Consider the following 9857-nt stretch of genomic DNA (forward strand, 5'->3'; position numbering starts at 1 on the left):
AGTCTAAGTTTTCTTTCTTGAATTTTGAATGGAGCATCACCTGACAAAGAATTTTTTTCCAATCATAATCCTATGGAGTTTTGTTTCTAAAAGGAAATCCAGTTTTTTATATGGATGCTAAATGAAATGTTCGTACAGAAAGAATAGTAGAGGAGTGTAAAAAGAAATGAAAAGAATTTTTTAAATAAATAATTTGGACAAAGGTACCGATTTAAGTATGGTTTGGGAGACAAGTAAAACATTCAATATATTTGTGCTGCATGTCAAAAATAATTTGGCAAATATTTTTCAAAATATGTTTTATATCTTTTCTTGGGATTGTTGCAATTCCTCTCAGTAGCAGGCATGTGATGTTTTAAAAGACATGGATGCTCTAAGAACTGGTGATATATTTTCAGTTGCACCACCATTTTCTATGGGCTGAGAAGCACCTTTTAAGACCCAAATTTGTGGCCTTGGACAAATTTACTCTTCAAGCAGGTTTAGGCCAATTAATGGATTGCAATCTATCCAAGGTCCTGATAAACAATTTCCTTATCTTGTTTGGGGGAACCAAGCACTCTTAAACTCTTTAAACAATTCCCTGTATTGTTCTTCACCTATAGAAAGAAATCTTGCCAAACTAAAGCAAACTATCCTACACCAAAAACTGAGAACTATTAGGGACAAGTCTTCTTCCTTCTCTTTCTCCCACACAAACTGTCTAAACTTTTTTGTCATTTGCTTGTCTGGAATGCACTCCCTCCCTCCTGAGAAACCAGACTACAGGTAGCCTTAAGTTACAATGGGTTATTTAGTGCCATTTGAAGGTAAGCACTGAAAAAAGTGACTTTTGACAATTTTCACATTTATGACCATTGCAGCACCCCCAAGGTCACATGATCAAAAATTGGATGCTTGGCAACTGACTCATATTTATGATGGTTGCACTGTCCCAAGGCCATGGGATCACTTTGGTGACCTCCTAAAAAGCAAAGTCAATGGGGAATCCAGATCCACCGTGTTACTAATTTAACAACTGCAGTGATTCACTTAACAACTGTGGCAAGTAAAGTTATACAATGGGGTCTTGCTTAGCAACAGAAATTTTGGGCTCAGTTGCAGTTGTGCATCGAGGACTACCTGTACATTCTATCATTGCGGCTTGGTGGCCTGGCTGGGGAGGGGAAAGGGAAACTTGGCTGCACAAGTGGTGGGCCGGTGCACATGCAGCCCTTCTGTGAAGGACAAGCTGAGCTGCATGCTCCAGCCAGCCACTCACGTGACCCAATTCTAAATAGACCACGGCCTTGTAGTGGACTGCAGCCTGGGAGTTGGGGACCCCTGTTCTATCACACCAACCAGCAATATGGCTGACTGGGGAATTCTGGGAGTTGAAGTGCACACATCTTAAATTTTCCAAGGTTGAGAAACTGCAAACTATCAGATTTGTGTGCAGTAGCTACAGTATTTAAGATCCTTCTTTGGGAGATTATTAGCTTACAGTGAATATTAGAAATAAAATGCTTTATTTCTGGCTTTTTATACTGGTGGGAGAATAAGCACCAGATGTCATCTTTATTCACTTTTAACAGCCTGGTGATAACATTAAGCCATAGTGGATTTCCATAAATGAGATGTTATTAATCTCATTAATCTTACCCTGGGACAGCTTTATATGAGTAATTAAAGGTGTAGTTTTCCTCAAAAGTACAATGATGAGGACTATGTTTGATTTGCATAAATATAACTGGAGCAAAGAAATAGGAGTTCCCTCCATCAGATAGCCCACTGTATAAGATTTGGTTGCCGGAATAAATACAGTGCATTATTCAAAGAAAAGAAAGAAAGAAAATTCAATTATCTCTTAAACTTAATGAAATAATACATGGAAGCCCTTTATAGCTTATTGGAAGAGCCTTATTGCAAGGCAGACATTTTTATTTATTGTGCTATGAATATTTCAACTGATTGTTTCCCCTTTTATTTTATTACAGAATTTTCTAAATTGGGTTGCAGCGCAGTAGTTGCAAGATACTTGAATTACAAATGAAAATAACAGTCGTGGTTGTATTGAAGTTCACTGTAATGTGTCATTCTTATATACAGGGATTATGAAAGAGCAAATGTGAAGAAAGCTAGAAGATGTTACACCCCCATCCGATCCCAGGGATAAGGCTTTGGGGAAAGAGACCATCAATGAAACTGTCTGATAGGAAAATCCTCACTGATATGTTCAGTGATTAAATATTTCTTCAGTGTGTAGTTCCATTTTTCTCACTGAATTTCTTCTCAGTGTTTTGGCCTACAAACCCCAAAATTACTTGTCATTAGGTGGGGGAGGGTAAGTTGTCCATTGTCTTTTCCTCAGCTTTGTAAATCCATTTTCATCCCTTCTTCTAGGAATGCTAAATGTTTCAGATGTCTTCCTAAAGAGGACGAAGGGGCTTCCTTCCTTCCTTCCTTCCTTCCTTCCTTCCCAAGCCACTATTAGTCTTTCTTTTCTCTTCCTTTCCTATCCTTCCCTTCCCGCTCCCTTCTCCTCCAAGATGGGAGAATGTGAAACTGACAGCTTTGTCCCATCTTGTTTCTCCACAGCCACAGCTTTGAGTGGGATCCCACCTTGCAGCTCCATTGCTCCAACCATCGGATTTGTGCCAGAGAAAGCAGAAATGTTGGCAATAGGGTTATGCTGAATCTACTGTAGACCTTCTTTTGTCAGTAATTGGAATTACTGAATTGAAAGTAGTTGGAATGAGAAGTGTGAACTACATGTTGGGTAGTTTGTGTCTATGTTTACAGGCCTGAGAAAATGTTAGAGTGATTGGGTTCCAAAATTGCACCAGGCCTAATATGGCTTTGGCAAAATGCAGGACAGAGCCAGCTATTGTGGTTTTAAACCGATGGATTTATGGATTGATTTATTAGGTGAACCCAAGCAGGCTTATTCAATAAACCATGGACTACGTATTATGGCTTACCCAGTTAGTTTAACACACTAGAGTAGATGCATGTCAATGCAAAAATATAGGCCTAGTCAAAGCTACTAAAATTTAGCCTGGCATTGCCTTAACATTTCTCCTAGTCGACACTGATTGAAGTGAGTAAGCTTCCATCCAAACTCAGCCCAGGCTTTTCCCTGGGACAGGGAAAAGATTTCAGAATCCAGTGATTCAGATAGTGTTGGACAGAGAAAGGCTTGTACAATCTGTGAAGATGATAAGCGTTTTCCTTAAATCTTGGAGAATAGGATCCTAGATACAAGCAAATGCAATGAAAACTTGACAATATCTGGCTCTAATTTTTATTTCAAGTAGCTCAGCTGTTCTAAAATGGACCAACATTTGGCAGAGCTGATCCTTGCAAGCATCTCTTCTGTGAGTGCTCCTTCCACAAATTCATCCTCTCTCTCTCCCTCCGTCCTTCCCTCCCCCTCCCTTTCCTTCTTTCTCTCTTCTTTCTGTAACCCCACAATGATTTACATGTTTGTTTACTCTAAGCTACATTCATCTGAGTCATGCAACATCCTTCCTGGTAGTAGATTACAATGAACTCTGAAGCAGCATTTTCTTCAAGAAAAAAAATCTGGCATTACAAATAATTTAGATGACATCCCAAACCTTTGGGGTGAATCTTCTAGTTTGCCCTCCATCCCCTAATTTTATATTTTCTTTCTCTTTGACTTTCTCTACTGTCAGTGAATTCTGTCGGAAAGCAGCAAAATGACTGATGTTGGAACGCTGAAAGCTGAGTTTAAGGTTGTGGAAAATGGCAAGAATATTTCCATATCACACGGAATATAGTGCCTGTTAGTTCATGGAAGCCATGCAAAGATTCCTAGAATTGATGGAATCTCACACAATCCTCTTTTTTCTTGGTTTGTTTCATACCTTTTTTTGTATTGTGCTCTGCCCAGAGTTGCTGTGGGGTTGGGAGCTTTATAAATTTAATAAATTGATAAACCAATGTGACAGGATCATCCATACAGACTGAAATAGTCCACCTTGGCTTAAACTTCTCTGATGCTGTTATATGCCACTTCCATCATCTCCAGCCAGAACTGTTAACTTTCCAAATCTACATAACATTCATACAAGATACTAAGCCATCCTTAATTTAATCTTGATTTACAGAAATAAAGTACCGTGTTTGGATTCACACAATAGCCCCACTCAAAAACAAGCTTAATGTGTTCCATGAACCCTCCATTTTTGCTGGCTTCACATGTGATACCAAATCTATCACAGAGGAGGATCAAGTGGGACATGATAACTGTCTTCCAGTACCTGAGGGTCTGTCACAGAAAAGAGGGAATTAATTTGTTCTCTAGAGCACCAGAGTACAGGACAAGAACGGTAGAAGCTCATCAGAGAGAGATCCAAACTAGAAGTAAGGAGAAATTTTCTGACAGTGAGAACAATCAATAGAGTGGCTTTTTTTGTGGGGATGCTCCGTTACTGGAGGTTTCCTAGAGGAGACTGAGCAATCATTTGTCTGAGATTTCCCTTGAAAAAGAACTCCAAGGTTCCTTTCAGCCCTACGATTCTCTGAAGGCCTGGTTTTCTGACAATGGCACTCTTGTTTTAGTCCATCTAGTATATGTAAGGCATAGACCATGGCTTACAGCAGCTGGAATACAAAGCAGAATGTTGATTTTGGAAAATTATGGGAGACCTGACTTTTTTTATTAAGTAGATCAAGTAAAGCTGATTAAATTACATGAGCTTCAAGGATGGAAATGAAAAATGTCCCCAATTCAAAAACAGATCCGGTCTATTGTGGGACAAAATGACAAAAAGTCTAGAAGGTTAAAGTCAAGGCTTCCAGAGAACATCAAACAGTTTGATAATCTCAGGATAATTTTATACTGTTTCTGCATGGATGAAACATGCTATTCCCAAAGAACAAGTGTTTGTATATTACTATTTTTAGACAATTTTGCTATCTCCATAAGAATCCATAGTAAACATGTAAAACTGGGCACTAGAAGAAAAGGATACAGACATTAGCAACAAATGCATTGGCAGTTACTAATGCAGAGCTAGCATTTGGGAAATCTCAGGTGCAATGTTGATTGAAAAACAATGTGTATAGTTATGGGCAATCAGTTGGATGTGAGCATGAGCTGGATAGAATCGGATGAGGAAACAAGGATTTAGTTAAAAGGGATATGCAAATTACTAAAATAATACCCAACTTTCTTTGAACTGGAAAGGGGGAGTATTGGTTGGCTATTCTTTAATCCATGTCATCTTTTACATCATTATATTAACAAGTATGTTTGCATGGCAATTTCCCCAAAATCTCTATTAGTAATTCAGAAACTGAAGGGACACTGTGATTCTTCCTTTATTTTCCACAAGCTTAATTTGGTTTATTTTCCACAAGCCTAATTTAGAAAAAAAAAGCAAACCAAAAGAAGCAAATTGTCATCTCTAAAGTAAATTAAGCCTTTAGGATTTTTTAAAATGCAATGAGGACAGTATGATTAATTGTTAGAAAACTGCATGCATGGACTCCCTTACTCAGGAGCTAAAGGTTTTTAGGGTCCTTGGTTTCTCTGAGCTTGATTGCTTTTTGCAGACATTTCATAACCCAAACTAGGTAACATTAGCTAGAAGGGAGAAGGGTTTGCCTGGAAAAGGAGGAGTAAGAGGAGTAGGACTGTGAGGTCCTTGATGTTATCTTGGTTGTTTTCTTGTAGATGTTTCATTACCCAAACAAGGTAACATCATCAGTGTTAAAAGGGAATGAAGTTTGCTATTCCTTCTAGCACTGATGATGTTACCTAGTTTATTTGCCAGAAATCAACCAAGCTCACAGAGCACTAAGGACCATTCATTTCAGACCTGTGCTACAAATATTATCCTTTACTGGTGCTAAAGGTTTTGCTGGTTTTGCCCAAAGTAAGAGAGAAAGCCCACCAAAACATCAAGATTTAAACATTTATCTTCCTTGCCTAATTAATAGCATTCAGAATGTCTATTACAAATCCATTACAATTCTGAAATTGAAAAATAAAAACCTAGTTTGATCTGGGAAGGGGAGTTTGTCCATTTTATGGTCAGCATCCCACTTTAACAGTCCAAAGGCCTCTTGGTTAAAGATATGTAGTTGCCCCATATAATTTCTAGGAACAAATGCTCAAGAATTATCTCAATATTCAACTTATGCTTCTGATGCATCACAACTGCAGGATTTCTTATGATCGTCCAGGGTGCACCTTCTCCATGCTCCCCCAAAAAAATCAGCACAAAGCTTATGTGTCCATGCGTGCAACTCTGCACATGTTTGGCTGCCACATAAATGGGTGAGGCCCATAATCCAAACTTACTCATGCGTTCCCTGATAGACAGGAAGGAGGCTAATAAAACACACCAGGAAAATAGAATGATAAACCAAAGAATAACTAGTTCTCGCATTTCGGTCAACAGGCAATATTTTCACTCCATATATAGAGGTGTTTTATGTTCACTGGATGAGTTAGAAGAAAAATGCCCAGCCTGCTTCTACTTAACAGCTTCATAGCTTTCAACTCAACAGAATTCACAGGGAGAACAAACAAGCTTGTCTTGCTCACTTACTGAATCCTATTTTGTTTGAATAACAAAAAGCTAAATTTCAAAACCCTTGTTGAGTCTTTCCCACAGGAAGGAGGAGTCTCATAAGTCCCTTTTGTGTAGAATGGTATTGAAGGCACATTAATTTCTTCATAGGTGCAGCTTGAGATCACCAAGAAGAATACTTAGAATTTATACAGCTTTTCCTCTTAAGAATGAGGTGAGAAAGGGGGAAAGAAAGGAAAGGGGCAGGAAATGTGGAGGTTTTGCTCACAGGAAATCTGGAAAAATCTCAGTCTTGCTACTTTAAAGCTTGCTGAGCAAGAACAAAGCTTAGCGTCCCACCTCAGCTGCTCATTTATGTCTTGAAACAAGTTATATTTAAATTTCACTTGACGGAGCATTTTATTTAGGTTCCTGCTGCTCTGGCCAGCTGAGAGGCACTTAAGCAAAAGTAATTTGGTGGCCACAGTGGAAACAGGCAGAAAGGATCTAATCAAAGAAAAAAATCACCCCAGACATATCTGGTAAGCAAGCAGATACGTTATAATGCACAGAGGTCCTGGGAGGAATGCTTTCAACCCCTGGAAAGGCCCACAGGGCTAACCAGAAGCAAACTGTGCAGCTGCCCAAAAGCTGGCAAGCCTCCAGAGAGCCATAGTAAAATTCTGAGCATATTCCTATCAAAGAGAGGTGAGTAACGCTGAGGTGGTATGTGTGCATTTTAAAATGCCAGGAGACCTGGCAAATAGCTAAGCAAAAAAGCACTTAGGTAGAGAAGGGGAAAATATGCCCAGTGGACAGCATTAAATTTATCCAGTAGAAAGTATTAAAGGCTTTCTGGGGGCATCACAATTTATGTTTTTATGCATGTGTGTGCCTGTCTGTCTCTCGTGCACCTATATCGTCCCTCAACAAAAAAGCAGCACAAACAATAAGAAACATTCACACACATACCCACACCCACACTGTGACTTCTCAATTGTCCTCAAAGAAGGAGGGAGGGAGGGAGGGAGGGAGCAGTGAGAGCAAGGGGAGGGGAGGGGGCAGAGAAAGACAGAAAGAAAAAAGGGAGAGGGGAAGGGAGAGAAGGAGAAAGAGGGAGAGAAAGAGAGGTAAGTTTCTTCTTCCCCATCCCTTTCTCCAAAGAATGTATCCATCTTTTTATACTTGATGTTAATAAAAATTGTTAAGAATTAAAAATATGTGGAAGAGATCTGTGATCAAAGCCATCCTGTACTCAACAGAAATCAAGCCCACTAAAATTAAATGGAGCGACTTCTAGTTAAGACCTGCTGCTTCCTCTCAAGGCAGACAAGTTCTAGTCATAAATCTAGATGAGCTGGCATCCTTAAAGATTTCAAGACTAGGCCTATTTGGCTTTCCCATCCTTCCAAGTGCAGTTTCAGTTTATAACTGCCCACATAGTCAGGATAGAGAGATAGATGGATAATAGATATGTAGATGGGTGAATGGATGGTGGGTGGGTTGATGGGTCGGCAGGCAGACAGACAGACAGACAGATGCATGCATAAATGGGAGAGAGAGAGAGAAACTTCTCTCCAAAGTGAGAGACATGAATTGATATTTCTGGGGAACAAGGGGAACAGTAAACAAGATTGTCTGAAATAATTCTAATTCTTGGAATCAGGGATCAAATCTGACAAGCAATCAAAGCACATCACTGAACAAGAGAGCAAATTTGCAGCACAAGTCTTTGTGAGGCTCAGAGAATTCAGGAAAGCAACCAGACTCATTTCCTACCTTACAGCCTTTCATGGCAAGTAGGTTTTCTAAAGGCTTCTGCACAGTTTGCAGAATTCTCTTGAGTTTACAGAATAACTATCAGAAATTGGTGTTTGGCATTCTGCAAATGTTGTGATTTTGCACTCAGGACTTTTGAGGAGTCTTTCTGGGGGTGTGGGGTTTTTTTTTAGCCCCCTAAAACTATATATAACTGAAAGTATGATTGATCGCTTATTGTACCCTATGACTATCATTAAGTGTTGTATGTTATGATTCTTGATTCTTAACACCAAGAAAAATTCCTTGTGTGTCCAATCACACTTGGCCAATAAAGAATTCTAGTCTATTCTCTGTTGGGGGGAGGGCAGGGCTTTTACCCCAACTTGTGCCATGGTAAGAGGAACTTAAGGAAGACGCCAGAGCAGAAATATACCCTATTTCAAAGTAAATCCCATTAAGTTCAATGGGATTTAGCCCAGAGGAAATGTGTCAGATTACATCCTTCACCTTTTATAGTGGCCCTCCTTGCGTGAAGTCAAGACGGTACATAAAGGTGCCTAAGCTTGAGAAATGCTTGGGTCTATTTTCGCCCCCACCCCTTAATTTCCTGGGTGTACACAGAGTAACCGGAGTGGGAGGGAGAGATGTGGGAGAGATGAGAATTTGGGGTTCCGCGTTTGAGTGTAACTGAGCTCGAGTCCATTTCTCGCTCATAGCAACGATCGCTTGCACGCTCCTTTCCTCCCCCAGCCCTTGCATGTCTGAACCCCGTAATTCCTCGGGTGCCTGAACCCCGTAAACAAGAGACACGCATCCCTGCCCACCCCGCAGCATCTGGAGCTTCCCCCCTCCCGCCTTTTGGAGGACCGTGCAGAACAGGGAAGCTTCTAGCCCAGGTAATGGCGCCAGACCCCAACTCACCTAAGCAGGCGCCGCTCGGGGTTCTACCTCCTCCGGATGGTCCACGGGTTCCGCTCCCCTGGCGCGGAGGGAGGAAAAACAAGGAGGGCGCGACCCATCATCTTTCACCAGCATCCAGGCGCCGAGGCCACGGGAGAAAAGGGGGCGGCGGGGTCTGGGCAGGTCGTCCCGCGGCGTCTTCGTCCATGAGTCTCTCGGAGCCCCCCCAACTTGCCCATCCGCCCACCGCGAAGAGGCGAAGAAGAGCGGCGAGTCTCCCTTGGCGGAGCCGGGGGCTGGAGCTGCGCGGATCCCCGGGGCAGGCGAGGCGGGGGAGCGGCGGGGAGGGGGAGGCAGGCGAGCCGCTTCGGCTGCTTTGGCTCTCGGGATTGGCTATGGATGCCGCCGCCGCGCCTCGGCGGTTGGGGGTCGAGGGCGGGCAGAGCGCGGGAAGCCGTGGAGCGCCCCCCGCCTTCCCTCCGGCCCCGCCGCCAGCCGTCCACGAAGCTCCCGCGTGCAGAGCGCCGGAGTCGCGAAAGTGGCCGGCCAGGCACGGGAGGCTCACCGGGCTGGCTCGGCCGCTACGACCGCAGCGCCGCCGGCTCCTTCTCCGCCTTCCCCACCTGCTTCCCAGCCGCTCTTCCCAAGCTGAAGTTGGGGGGTCCTTCTTCC

General features: G+C 42.2%; 1 protein-coding gene across 1 annotated transcript in view; it reads right to left on the reverse strand.

The window, feature by feature from the left end:
• TRPC5 (transient receptor potential cation channel subfamily C member 5) overlaps positions 1-9551 on the reverse strand; it is a 271919-nt gene extending 262368 nt beyond the window's left edge. The window contains exon 1 of the mRNA XM_087940859.1: positions 9207-9551. The gene's annotated coding sequence lies outside the window, so the exon portion shown is untranslated. The remainder of the gene's footprint in view (positions 1-9206) is intronic.
• Between the last annotated feature and the right edge of the window lie 306 nt (positions 9552-9857).

This window comes from Pseudonaja textilis, chromosome 12, assembly GCF_049901715.1.
Source record: "Pseudonaja textilis isolate UNSWEBS1 chromosome 12, rPseTex1.2, whole genome shotgun sequence".
In the NCBI taxonomy this organism is placed as follows: Eukaryota; Metazoa; Chordata; class Lepidosauria; order Squamata; family Elapidae; genus Pseudonaja; species Pseudonaja textilis.